Genomic DNA, 14,468 nt, shown 5'->3' with positions numbered 1-14,468 from the left:
TTGGGTTTGACTTGGGATTATGAAATTCATGGTAAACATCATCAAGGCAGATGGATATCTAGGTTTTTCATTTCACTGATGAACAGGTTTTTGTATACAAGGTGACAGTTGCTATTAAAATTTGGATTTTATACCTACTTCAAAGTAAATTGCACCTACACTCCATTTGCAAGCTCCATATTTTAGAAATTCAGCTTTGTATTTGCTGCATTTATTACATTCTTTTGCATTTTTCTTGGATCTATTTTGCTTGACAAGAAGACACTGCAGTTTTAAGTAGTTCTGCATGTAACAGAATTAATAATATAATTCTTCAGTTGGTAACAGGAAAGCTCTTGAAATTATCTTGTGCATTTTTCTTATTCTAGTTACTTGGTAGATTGAAGAGTTTTTAAATCTTTTGCTTAAAATTCCAGCACAACTTAACTAACAGTATTTCTTAACCATGGTGCTTGATAAAGCCTGGATATTAAAGACTTTGTATACAATTTGGCTCAGCAGTTAATCTATTCAGATTACACGAAAGGGTAATTAGAGAAAGTCAACAACATACGTAAGTCTGTAATTTAGTTTTCTGCACAAATAACATAACTAAAAGGCATGAAGAGCATTAACCATTTGCAACTAAAAACAGTATAGTGTTTTACAAAAAGGGTCTAGTCAAGTAGTACTCTGAATGCTTATACAGACATTTCATTATTCATGGACTCCACGTTTGTGAGTTTTTTTTTAAGATTTTATTTATTTATTTGGTAGAGATCACAAGTAGGCAGAGAGGCAGGCAGAGATAGAGAAGGAAGCAGGCTTCCCGCTGAGCAGAGAGCCCCATGCGGGGCTTGATCCCAGGACCCTGGGATCACGACCTGAGCTGAAGGCAGAGGCTTAACCCACTGAGCCACCCAGGCGCCCCCACGTTTGTGAGTTTTGTGTCTTGCTAAAATTTATTTGTAAACCCAGGATCAAGACTCATGACACTTATGCCATCATTCAGATATGAGCATAATATCCAAAAATTTGAGTCACCTGACACGCATATTCCCAGATTAGGTCAGGCAAAGTGATGTTCTGCCTTCTCATTTCAGCTCTCGTACGTGTCCTTTTCATGGTCTATTTAGGGCCATATTTGCCACATTTCTGTGCTTTTTGGTGTTGATATTGCTGGGTAAAATGGCCTCCTTGCATGGTGGTGAAGTGCTGTCTCATGTTCCTAAGTGTGAGAAGGCTGTGTTGTGGCTTACAAAGAAAATACATGTATGAGATGAGCTGTGTTCAGGCTTGAGGTTATGCTGTTGACTGTGCATTCAGTGTTAATGAATCAACTATTTATTAAATAAGTTGTCTGTAAACAGAAGCACACATTAAGATTCTGTATTGATCAATTTATAAAAAAAAAAATATGAGCAGAGGCTCGCAGGAACCTAATCCTGTATTCCCTCTAGGGTAGATATGGAGGCCAGTATTCACTGATTCAATGTTTGCAATTCCTTTATAGAACATAACTACTACAAATAATAAGAATGACTGTATTTGGTTGTCATCCTTCCTCCCGAACCACATGCACAATGTAGGGTCTACACTTGGAACAGGTTCATTATTTAGATGTATTTGGACATATTTAGATGTATTTGGGCATTCCCAGGTTCATTATTTAGATGTGTTTGGACATTTAAGAAATCAGTGAAGTTACATGCTAGTTAAGTCCCCAACTATATATTACTTATTCTTTTATTTTTTATTCCATTATATAAATATTGTACCACATGAATCAGGAATATCATGGTGCCAAAATGACATATTTCTGTTTCTTAAATGATTGTCATACAAGTATTGTGAAGAATAAATCCTTTTTTTGTTAGACAAACTAGTTCTCCTTCTTCTCGTTTTTTCATCATCTTATTTCTCATCTTTTTTTTAAATTTTTTTAAATATTTTATTTATTTATTTGACAAAGAAAGATCACAAGTAGGCAGAGAGGCAGGCAGAGAGAGAGAGAGAAGCAGACTCCCTGCTGAGCAAAGAGCCCGATGCGGGGCTCGATCCCAGGACCTGAGATCATGACCTGAGCCGAAGGCAGCGGCTTAACCCACTGAGCCACCCAGGCGCCCCATCTTATTTCTCATCTTAAATGGTCTTCCTCTTTAATGTTTTTCTCACTTCTCCTGTTGAGTAGTTTTCTTAGCCATCTGTTTTGCATCCCATTTTTATTATCTTCATTCTTTTTTTATTACGCTAGCCACAAAAATGATAGAATCCCTAACCTCTGACTCCCTGCAGCATTTGTCATGTGGCAAATGCCTCTCGTTCTGTATTTATCTTTTTATATTTATGTATTTTTATATGTCTGTGTCAAAACAGAGCCCTGTGTATTGGAGTGGGTGCCCAGTAACTAGGGCATTGGTAAATTGCAATTCTATCTCTTTGCAAAAAAAAAAAAAATGCTTTGAAGAAATTCCCTCTGCCATTCAGAAAACCATGAGCACACACATACAACAGATAAATAATTCTGATTCAGACATTCATATGTCATTTAAATACACTATTTAGTTTAATAGACATGCCATCATTCTATTTGCTAGTTCAGTATAAGTTTTATACAATTAAAATATATTATTTCCAAAGCTTTCTCAAATTGACCAACATCTCATTTTATATCACCCTACTAGATTACCTTGCCTGCAAACCTTCTAGGAATAATCAAGGGGAAACAGAAAGCGAGCAAGCTTGCTCATGCATGAACTCTTGCTCATGCTCTCTCTCTCTCTCTCTCCCTCTGTGTGTGTGTGTGTGTGTGTGTGTGTGTGTGTGTGTGTGTGTCTAGTGTGTATATGTGTGTGTGTCACCTGTCACTCTTCAAAATCATTTCTACTTTTTTCAGTACAAAAAACAGCATGGAAGTCCATCTCCTTGCTATCAGTCTCTCCAAACCCCGTGCCTGATATTGTCAATGTTTCAGCAGTAAATATATTAGAATATTTTAGAATATCTTGAGGCCTTTGAATTAAAATATCAACTACATTAAAACAATAAACTTAGACTTATGATCTTTATTTTGGACTTGACTTCATGTGGTTTACCAATTTGGAGGCAGAGAATGGAATAATCCATTTTTACAGAATTAGAGTGTACTTAGGATGAGAAACTTAAATGGATAATTTCTTAATTCACTGTGTCTGTTAAGAGAAAAATAAGGAAATGACTTAATTAAAATGAATAATTTAGGTGATATTCTCTGTATTGTAATCCATTTTTAAAGTAGTGAGCTTCTCTGGGAAGGAGGAAAATATTTATTTAATCACTGATTCAATGTTATTATAGACCTTATGTGTTCTTGCAGAACATAATAATGGTTGGTAATTTGACTCAGATTATCTACAATCTATGGGACTATTGTGGTTATGGCAGGTCACATTTTTTAATTTAATACATTGATATAAAATATTTAGTCTTTTGTAGTGAGCAATTAAGGCTTTTGTACTTATGAAGTCACTTCAACAAAAATATTATAAAACCATTAGGCAGCTAAAAGAGGCTCCATGCATTTTTAAATACAGTTTACACAGAGTAAATTATTTTCCTTTTGAAAATATCTTTTTAATAATATTGTTTTAAAGAAACATCCAAGATACATTATAAGCTACTTGAAAGGAAACTGAGTTATGTGGAAGATTTCTGTGTTATTATAACTCCTACATCTTTTGAGTATAAATAGATACCTTAGTTTCAGATTTGTTTCCCCAAGGAGCACACACTAATTTTCATTCCATGTTCTACTTTTTTTAACTATTTTATTTTTAAGTAATCTCTATACCCAATGTGAGGTTCAAACTCACAACCTTGAGATCAAGAGTCACACACTTTTCCACCTGAACCAGCTGGGCACCCCTACATCTTCTAAATTTAAAGCACCTCTTGCATTTGAATTCCAGTCATGGATGAGACCATTATAGCTAATGAATGAATAAATCAAAACATTAGACTAAATACTCCTAGACTTTATTATTGGTGGAAGTAGAAATGGAGGATAGAAATTGAAAGCTTTCTATTTCTATATTATTTGGATTTTTAGTATAATAGTTTAGTCACTTTATACACACATATTTAAAAAAAAGAATATTCCTTTTTAACAAAATTTGTCACATCTTGAGGTAAATATACCTTTTCACCAAAGGTCAGTGGGTGACCCATCTACTGGTAGATTATATACAAACTGTTGTATCTTGTATATCTTTATAATTTTTGAATAAAACACATATGCTCTTTCTTACCTATCATATATCCTGAAATAAGAAATATATCTTCTTTTTTTGCAAAAAAATGAATGCATATTTTATATCTATATCTCCATATATTTATTACAGATATAGACTGATCTCTATAGATACAAGTATTTATATTTATACTTTAATATAGACAAATTTCCAGATGTTCAACTGCCTTTATTCTTCTCATTGAATGTTGAGGGATTTACACAATATACTCATTTATCACTGACTGAGGTGCATAAAGAAGGGTCTAGATATGTAATGTGTGTTGCTAATATTAACTAGAATCATTGTTTTGAAGTACAGCTTTTAGTTCAATAACATAGCACATTACAGCAGACCAAAGTTATTAACTTCAATTGATAAAGAATTATGAATATAATTATAATCCTGTTAATTATTTAAAGCCATGAATTATGCAAATGCAGCAGGTATTATTAATCATCTGCAAGAACCAGAACAATTTCCCTAAAAGAACATATAAATATTAAAAAGTCTGATTTGGCTCTCTTATGTACTTTTAGAGTTTTAGTGTTCCCTTATGAACAACGTTTGGAATCAATTCTCCTTTATAAAATGAAAAATGCCCCAAATGCATCTTCTCCAAAGGCCAAATGAATGTCATTAGATTTGTCTTCTTGTCTATAAATGTTTACTAACTGTGTGGTTCCACATGTTTGTTTACATTAAAGATAATTCAATTCTTCAAGCTAGTAATAGTCTTCAGTGGCTGATGTCCTCCTCACAGATAGCAGACTGTATAGATACCACTGCTGTGAGACTAAACTACATGTAATGGTCTCGTAGCATCTAATAAAGTCTTAGAATTTCCAAAATTAACATATCGTGAACCTTCCCCTAGTTCTAAGGAACAACAGAGCATTTCATGGGGTAATTATGACTAATTTCTATAAGTATGCTTTCTCACCATTTATAGAAAGGCCATAGTGAAAAAAAAATAGCAAGAAAAGGATTTCCAGATTGGTACTATGGAAGATGTGGTTAATAAGAGCCTTGAATATCTTGTTCTATAAACATATCATTGTAAATTTTCCTAAAATGAATACTAGACTTTTTCTTTAAGGAGCACCTTGTCAAAATATTTTTTTAAAGTTGTTTCATTTCATTGCTTTCTTTTTCTAAGATTTTATTAATTTATTTATTTATTTGAGAGAGAGAGAGAAAGAGAGAGAGAGTGTTCAAGTGGGGAAAGAGGCAGAGAGAAAACAGTAGAGAGAATCTTAAGCAGGCTCCACGCCCAGCACAGAGCCCAACCTGGGGCTTGATCTCACAACCTTGAGATAATGACCTGAGCCAAAATCAAGAGTTAGATGGTTAACCGACTGAGCCACCCAGATGTCCCTTGTCGAAATATTTTTAAAGGGATTTTATAAGTAGGGACTCTATTTGCCTCCAAATAGTAGAGTTTAATTCACGTTTTTCCTTTAAAGCCGGGTTTTGGACACCTGTTAGAAACGCAGGATTCTGCCCCATCCCAGACCTACTGAATCCTTATCTACCATTCCTACTGAATCCATATCTATCATTCCTCGGTGATTCACAGGCACACTTTAGCCTAGAGGCACTGTGAATGCATTCCTTGTTATTAGTAGGAACAAAGCAGGTGCTTGAATGAAGAAAAATATAAGTGTAAGAAGCCACCCCAGGAAAGATTATATGTTACTCATCAACCTTAACATCCCAAATTCAATGCGTCTTTTCTCTAGCCCTGGTGGTGTATTGGATTCATGTGTACTTCATTTAAAAATCAAACAAAAAAGTTCTAAACAATAATTTTTTAAAAAGCCAGGGTTTTTCTGTTTGTTTGTTTTTGTTTTTTGTTTTTTGTTTTAACTTAAAATAGAACTCTTCAGGGGCACCTGATTGGCTCAGTCTGCCTTCGACTCAGGTGGTGATCCCAGGATACTGAGGTTGAGCTCCACATTCAGCTCCTTTCTCAGTGGGAATCCTTCTTCTCTCTCTCCTGCTCCTCCTGCCTGTGCTTTCTGTCTCTCTTTCTCTGTCAAATAAATAACATCTTTTTCTAAAAGTAAAATAAAATAAAATAGAACTCTTCATAATTGACTCTTGGAAGAATTTTGTCTTTTAAAATCTTAGAACATTGGGGTGCCTGGGTGGCTCAGTGGGTTAAAGCCTCTGCCTTCAGCTCAGGCTGTGATCCCAGGGTCCTGGGATAGAGTCCTGCATTGGGCTCTCTGCTCAGCAGGGAGCCTGCTTCCTCCTATCTCTCTCTCTGCCGCCTCTCTGCCTGCTTGTGGTCTCTTTCTGTCAAATAAATAAATAAAATCTTTAAAAATAAAATAAAATCTTAGAACATTTCCAAATACCAAAAGATTTCTTTCGTGCTTGATACCTTGAAATGTGATCCTTATTTGGAAAATGCCACCGTTGCACAGGAACTAGGGTAGGAGTTAGGTGAGGGGCAAAGAGCCATGTAAGAAGGCAGTGTGGGGAAGCATCGTGCTATTCAGACTACTAAACTGTTAGCCTTTAGAATAATGTCTGCATAAAGTTCCAGAAATAATGGTTTGCTGAGTGTCATAAGTAGCTGGCAGTTTATGGCACCTTCACAGAAAATGACAGAATACATCAAGTGTTGTTTGGTGGAGGTATCAGAGACATGACTATTTAAACATACACTTTATCCCTGTGTTTTCTAGTAATATAATAGCCAAACTTGATTTTGTACTGCATAACATTTGGATCTATGTTTCAGTTGTGTCTCACATTTTTAAAATTATACTTAAAAATTTGGTGTCTGTCCAGAATATTAGAGTTTGGAAAGGATATTGGAGAAAGAACTTTGAAGTGAAGGAGATTCTTAAACTGTAAAAGATTTTTGTTCTTGTCTTTCTTGAATTTCTACCTGTGACTCTTTCTGCCCTGTTGCTAGAGACTCTGTTCTCTGCGCTTCTTGCTGTCTGTTTGAGCCATAAGTATTGGATAGCATTTCTCATCTTGTTCTCTTGCTTAAGACTATCCATGAGTCAAATGTCAAACTCTTTCATCTTAGAATATTTTTTCAAAATTAAAAAAAAGTATAATCTACAAGACATTATAACATCTAATTTTTTATTACTTATGTGTCTATTAGGTGAAAGGCAGAACTAGGACCCACAAATAAAACTTGAATACTTTGCATGAAGGGGAAGAGATTTAATTTTGCCATGAGAGAGAACTGTCTCATATAGAACATGGCTACATTTCAAGTGAGCCAGCATTCTGCCCTTCTCTTTTTTACCATCGCTGCACTTCGGGACTCATCATCTAGAATCTTTCTGCTCCAATCTGCACTTGATATTTATTTAATAGGTGCTGTTATTTAAAAGATACTGTCTTAGGTCCTTTACAAAAATTAGATCAGATAATTTCCATAATAATCCAATGAATTTAGTAGTACCGTTATCTCCATTTTTCAGTTAACTGAGTCATGGAAGGGATATGCAACTGGTCAAAAGCAACTTGCTCGTCAATGACACATTCAGACTTAGGCAGTCTGGCACTGTAGTCTGTGCTCTTAATATCTTGTCTTTGCTTCTGCCCTCAGTATCATAGAGATGGAGTCTGAATCCCCATACTTTAGAGCTGCTCAAGACTTGTCATTGTTTGCCCCAACTTACTTCTCTGGCCTCATTTTCCAGCATTACAGCCACATTCCTTTGATCCAGGCACATGGACTCTCTCACCTCCCACCTGAACATTCTTAGAGTGTTCAGGTATCTGTGCCATTTTCCCTCCCACCTTTATGTCCCCCACACTTTCCATAGCCCCGCTTCTAGCATTCACCCTATGGGAATCCCGCACATACTTCTCAGTCAAATAGCACTGCCTCTGTAAAACTTTCTGCAAATAGCAGACCTACTTAGTTACTCCTTGTTTTAGTCCAAACTTCACATGTTCAGGTCTGTTGTGACCATATAGCATATTAAATAATTTCTATATTTCTCTTCTATTATAAACTGGAAGCTCTGTGAGGTCCAAGAGCATGTCTTTTTCATTTGTGTGCCCCCAGACCTCAGTAAGGAAATGCATTGAAAAATTGTCAAAACAAATGGAGCACACGTAGTATAAAACAAGAGTTCCTTAGCATGTTAAGTATTCAGGCAGGAGTTAAATGACCAGCCATCACGACTCTTGTAAAGGAGATTTCTTTTTTTTTTTTTTTAAGATTCTATTTATTTATTTGACAGAGATCACAAGTAGGCAGAGAGACAGGCAGAGAGAGAAAGGAAGGGAAGCAGGCTCCCCGCTGAGCAGAGAGGCCCGATGCGGGGCTCAATGTGGGGCTCAATCCCAGGACCCTGGGATCATGATCTGAGCCGAAGGCAGAGGCTTTAACCCACTGAGCCACCCAGGTGCCCCGTAAAGGAGATTTCTGCATGGGGAGAAAGGTTAAGCTAGATATTTGTCTCTATGGCCTTTTTTAGCTCTCTCATCCCAATTCCATGTCCTGCCTCATAGCTAAAAAGTGCTGGTCAGAAGTACCTATCCATTGTATATAGCACAGGCTAGTTGATTATGATCCCCAGGGCCTCGTTCTTAGAAAATGTGTTTGTATTTTAGTCCAAGAAGAGCTACTCTCTCTCTTTTCCTGACTAAATTCCCTTTCATATTTTTCAAGTCCACAGAAGCTATCTTTGGGCACAGACTTCTGCAATTTACCTTTGTGCACAAATATTCCAGCAGGAGATGTTTATCCCCCAGAGGTGGCAAATATGGTATTTTCTTAAATTATTGTTAAGATTTCATCCTTTTCACCCTAGGAGAGAAACAGTCTCCATAATATCACTCAGAAGGCTGAAGGTTTTATTTTTTTAATAACCTAGGATTAAATGAAAAGAGAAAACTTTAGAAAACATACCTGTAGGGTCATAGGTGAGTATGCAAATGAACTTCTGATCCTACCTTGTTTTTTCTACTAAATGACACATAGATTTTTAATTGATGGAGAGCTGATTTTACTGTTTTTGGTGCCATTTATAAATGATCTTATATAAAATATTGTATATACTAAATATATACTAAAATTTATGCATAAATTCAAAAGACATTTATTAGTATCTGTAATAAATATAGAATTCACTGATTTGATGGAAAAATAGTTAACACAATTTTTTAAAAATGCATTTGGAAGAAAGGGAACAAAGGACATCAAATCAATTTAAAATGATAAGTACCCTGATACTACAAAAGCATACTAGTTATCTACATAATCCATTTGCAGTTCTTCTTATTCCACATTTGGATTTCCCAGAAGACAGTGGTAAACCAGATGTTCTCTTTGAAAGTTGGTATTATTTTATCATTTTAATCTTGCAAGTTGTTAAAACCATGATTCTTAGTTGACATTCACTTTGACTTTGCTTTATTTTGGCTTGTTTTATTTGCCACACAATGTAAATGTAAAAATGTACAATAATATCATTGTAAAAAAATTGGAGAGAACAAATAAATCACCAAGAAAGAAATGTAAGTGCCTAATATGAACATATGTTCAAACAAGTAGTGGAACTACAGCAAGTAGGGTAGGTGTTTTGTTTTGTTTTGTTGCCTCTCAAATTTGAAATGGTCAATAAAGCAGGGAGTCTGTGAGGTAGGCCCTTTCTTGTTGGTGGGATTATAAATCAGTCTAATGGTTTTTGAAAGCAGTTTGCCAATATGCATAAAGAGCATATTTGATCCTTTGACCCAGCAATTTGTCTTCTGAGGCTCTTCCTTAAGAACATGATTAAATAATATGAACAAGGTTGTTCTTTGTGATTTTTAATAGGAAAAAAAGGAAACAACCAACAACCAAATTATTGCCAAATAAGACATTGGTTAAACAAACCTTGATATATTACTGCAATAGAAAACTTTGCATTTATTATTAAAATGTTTTCAAGAATATTTAGTAAGATGAATAAATACTGGTCATATATACCAGTCTGAAAATATACATGATGTATCTAATATATTTAATCTTTAAACATATCTCTGTAGAAAAATTAGTATAAAAGAAAAATTTCCAAATATGGTGAGAACTGGTATAATATTTATAAGTTATCTTATGGAAGTTTTCATATAATAAGAAAAAAACCCTTAAAGTATAATTTTGTAATATCCAAAAGGAATAAATAAAAATGCTGTATTTACAATTAAAAAAAAGATTTCACAGGATCATAGTATCATTGTGCTTGGTATATCTTCCTTAGAAGAAAAACTATACCAAGAAATAGATCTGCTCAGTGCTATTTAGAGGAGCACCTAATGTTTTCTAATGGAGGAAGTCAGGCTTCCCAGCTACGACTTCAGGGAGGGTCCTGCAAAGCTGAGGTGGGATAATGAGTGAGTATAGTTCCTAAGGCCTTACCTAGAAAGTGAATTTTGCTACCTGATTTCAACAAATAATACTACTGGTAGGGTAACTCATGCTTCTCCCAAAACCAGATGTGTCTGGTCTTGAGATGATGTTGAGATTCTGATGGTAATGGTTCTGTTACCCTTCTGCTTTTCTCCTTTCACCAGATTCTGCCTTGGATTTCACACAAATTCCCTAAGGACAAGTAACACATAGATACGTTTTATTTCATCTAGTTAGTTGGTCTCTTCACTCCAAAAAGACATTGTCTCTGAAATAACAACAGCAATGTAACCAGTCCTACATTTTAGAAATCTTTGATTTTGTACAGTGTCTGCTGTGCAGCTATTATGTTCAACCTCCCTTGATTTGCTTACAGAGGTTTGCAGTGTTAAGTAGTAAGTAAAAGAGACAGTAATTACTACCAAATCTTCCTTGAACCTAGACATCTGATAGCTTTAAATATCCTGTGTCCACACTTGGCCTTGTTTCAAAATTCTTTTATCAGCACACCAGGAAAACTTCAGTCGCAGATGAACCAGAAGTTTTTATTTGGTCGTTGTGATATAGATTCTTGATAATTTCATGCTTTTACTCATTCATTATATTTTTCTCATTAAAGACAAAGAACTCCAACTTCTGCAAATGATACTTTCAAAGTAGTGAAAGGGTTTTGGGTATTAATGTTGTGTTTGAAGCAAATGTTACATTTGCTGATTTGCATGTACTTTACAATAAATATAAAATACTAGCTGGATTAAAATTTATGTACCACAAAAAGCAAATTGCAGAAGTTTTATTCATTTACTCTGTGTTGTCATTATGAATGGCTGCTTCCACAAGGACTATATAGGTAGCATGTAAAACAGATAGCTCTTCCAATGGAGAAGTTTTTTGTTAAAACGTCACCATAGCCAAGTCATTCTTACTCTCATGATTAGCATTCACTGTCTCTTTTGAGCTCTTTGCAGTTAGTACAGTTTGGGAATTGAGCAGAAGTAAAAGAAGACTGTCTTATCCTGCAGGATTTGCAAACTTCTACTTAAGTACTACTGCTACTGCACTTAAATAGTCATCAGAAATATCAAAGTTAATGAGAAACTGGAGAAAACCAAAATCTAAGGAGAGTCATTTGGTTTTTAAAAAATGCATTCAAAATTTTTAGGATAGAAAGGAAATGGGAGGAAAAGTTAAGTGAAAGATATCAACTCTATGTGAAAAATGACCATATTAAATAAGCTACTAATTGTCAAAATAGCTATGAAAACACATACTAGTATCTAAATTTTCTCACGTGAATGTCTCCCTGTTCTTTACCTTTCCAACTCCAGGCTGTACCTTTCTAGATCTTCCATTCTGAGGCTCTTATATATAACTTGGAGAATTACAACAACTGCTAACCTCCTCTTATCATACTAGGCTTTCCCTTTAATCTGTCCTAAGTGTCACATTCATGGTCACTTTGAAAAGGTACAATTCTTTTTCAGTGGAGGAATAGGAGATAATGTAGAGTACCTCATGTAGGCTATGCGTATATGTAAACATTAGCCCATCCAATCACTACAACAACATATCGTTTTATGAGAGAGAGAAAGAGAAAGATAGGGAGGAGCAGAGGAAGAGGGAGAATCCTAAGCAGACTCCACACCCAGTGTGGAGCCTGATGCAGGGCTCAATCACAGGACCCTGACATCATGACCTGATCAAAATCAAGAGTCAGATGCTTACTGACTGAGCCATCCAGGTACCCCCACTACAACCACTATTTAAGGTAGATGGTATCAGGAAACAGGGCTGATCAGATCCAAAATCTGCACATTGTACACCTGATACAAATATACCACTGTATGTTAACTATACTGGAATTAAAATAAAATGAAATAAAAGAAAAATCTTCTACAAAGTCCTATAGGTACCAAGGGAAAAAGCCAAGGATTTTACTTAGAGTGTTTTCACACTGAACCTATCATTTTTCTTTTCTCTCATTTTGGTTTCAGTTACAGAGTAACATCATGACTTCTTGCTGTAGGATCAAAATTTGCTTATAAATATTCAATTTATTATTTGAACAGGGAAAATATCTTGGAAGTTTACATTGTTCTCAAAAGTTTCATATATATTGTCTGTAGCTACTATGAAACATATTGTGTTGAGTTGTAGTTATCTAATAAATAAGGTCAAGATGGTGATTATTAGGACTGTTGGCAGCTATTCTGCCTCTCCTTCCTGATACATGAAAATATGATCCCACCGACATGATGCTAGGTCTGGCTCCATGACATTTTCAATCAATGGAATGTGATTGGAACCAACTGTAATCACATCTAGATAGATGATCTAAGATCCACTGAATGCTTTACCGCATTCTCTTATCTCCTAGACCAAGCGTTTGCAACGACATTAGAGATGGTGGTGACTCTGTCCTCCTGAATGACTACAAATTGTGATCATCCCCTGCTATAGTGTGTTGGGCACAGAGCGTAAGCAAGAACTAAAATACTGAGGTTTTGGCATTTGTTGTTCTAATATAGTAGCCTAAAGTGACTGATACACTTAAAATCAATGATTATCTTATAACTGAAATTGCAAACATGTTTAGGAAATATTTTCCAGGACCTTTCTTAGATCTTTCTAATATCTGCGAATTTTATCTGTGTCCAACCTTTGGTGTGATTAAAACTTTTAATTTACCAAAACGTGGAAAAAACAAAAATTGATTTGAATTTTGTTATAGGCTCTTGAAACTAAAAAGTCTGGCAATAAGATTATCTTCCTGAAAGGAAATTGTTTGCCATCACTAAAGATATTCAAGTAAATTTTGAGTGAGAAATGAGGTGTGTGCAGCAAAGACAGGTCATTTCTTTGTTTCATTCTATCTCATCTTTTAAGATAAAATCAAATACAAAATCACGGGGGAAGTGTTTGTCTGTTGCAGTATAGAATAGTAACTTGACAGTAGTGAACAAGAGTGACGGCATCATCAGATGCTTGTTGGTAATTACTAGTTTGCCCTTTTGTAGCAGCTATGATGGCACACTATTAATATTACTTAAAATTACATTTTTAAAACTATAATGAGACTTAATCTTTTCATTTCAAAGCATGAATAGGAATGAACGTGACTGATGAACCCAAAAGGCGAATGTCTACTCCTATTAAGTTTATGTTCTCTTTTTTAAGGCATTTTTTTGAAGAAAGGTAACAAAAATAATGATGTCAACTAATATGTCTCTGTATATTTCACAATTTGGTATATATTGTCAATTTGGTTTATTTATAAATTTCACATAATAATGAACTCTTAAAATGTGTCAAACTGCTCGTGAAATAGACATTATGACTTTATACCACCCATATAGAGAGATGAAAACGGAAGCATAGAGATATTACCCAAAACATTCAGTGTTTTGATCCCAACTAGGTATTGTTACTTCAGAGATGTTATTCATAACCATTAAACTATTCAGTCACTCTTTCTAGAATGATAAATTGATAAAACTGTTTTTTAAATGCTAAAAAAGCCAAAGTGAACATAAGCTTATATAAATTTATGTTCAGGTATTTCTCAAAGATTAAACTAATTTTTTGGTGAAAATTTTAAATAGTAACTAAAGGTATTTCTTTGTCTTTGTCTGATGGATAGAATATGTATGTATATGTTGTACTAAACCAACTAATGGGATCTCTCCAATTGTTATGTATTTGAAAAGCATCGTTGGGTCTTACTTTATGATACAGCTATCATCTCTTCACAATGCAAACTATATGCCAGAGTGCTCAATCTGGAAGACACTCAAAAAATATGAATTCTCTGTTATCTAAAATATAATGATAATTGACACATC

The sequence above is a fragment of the Martes martes genome (assembly GCF_963455335.1).
Source record: "Martes martes genome assembly, chromosome: X".
In the NCBI taxonomy this organism is placed as follows: Eukaryota; Metazoa; Chordata; class Mammalia; order Carnivora; family Mustelidae; genus Martes; species Martes martes.
Note: the sequence above shows the minus strand (reverse complement) of the source record.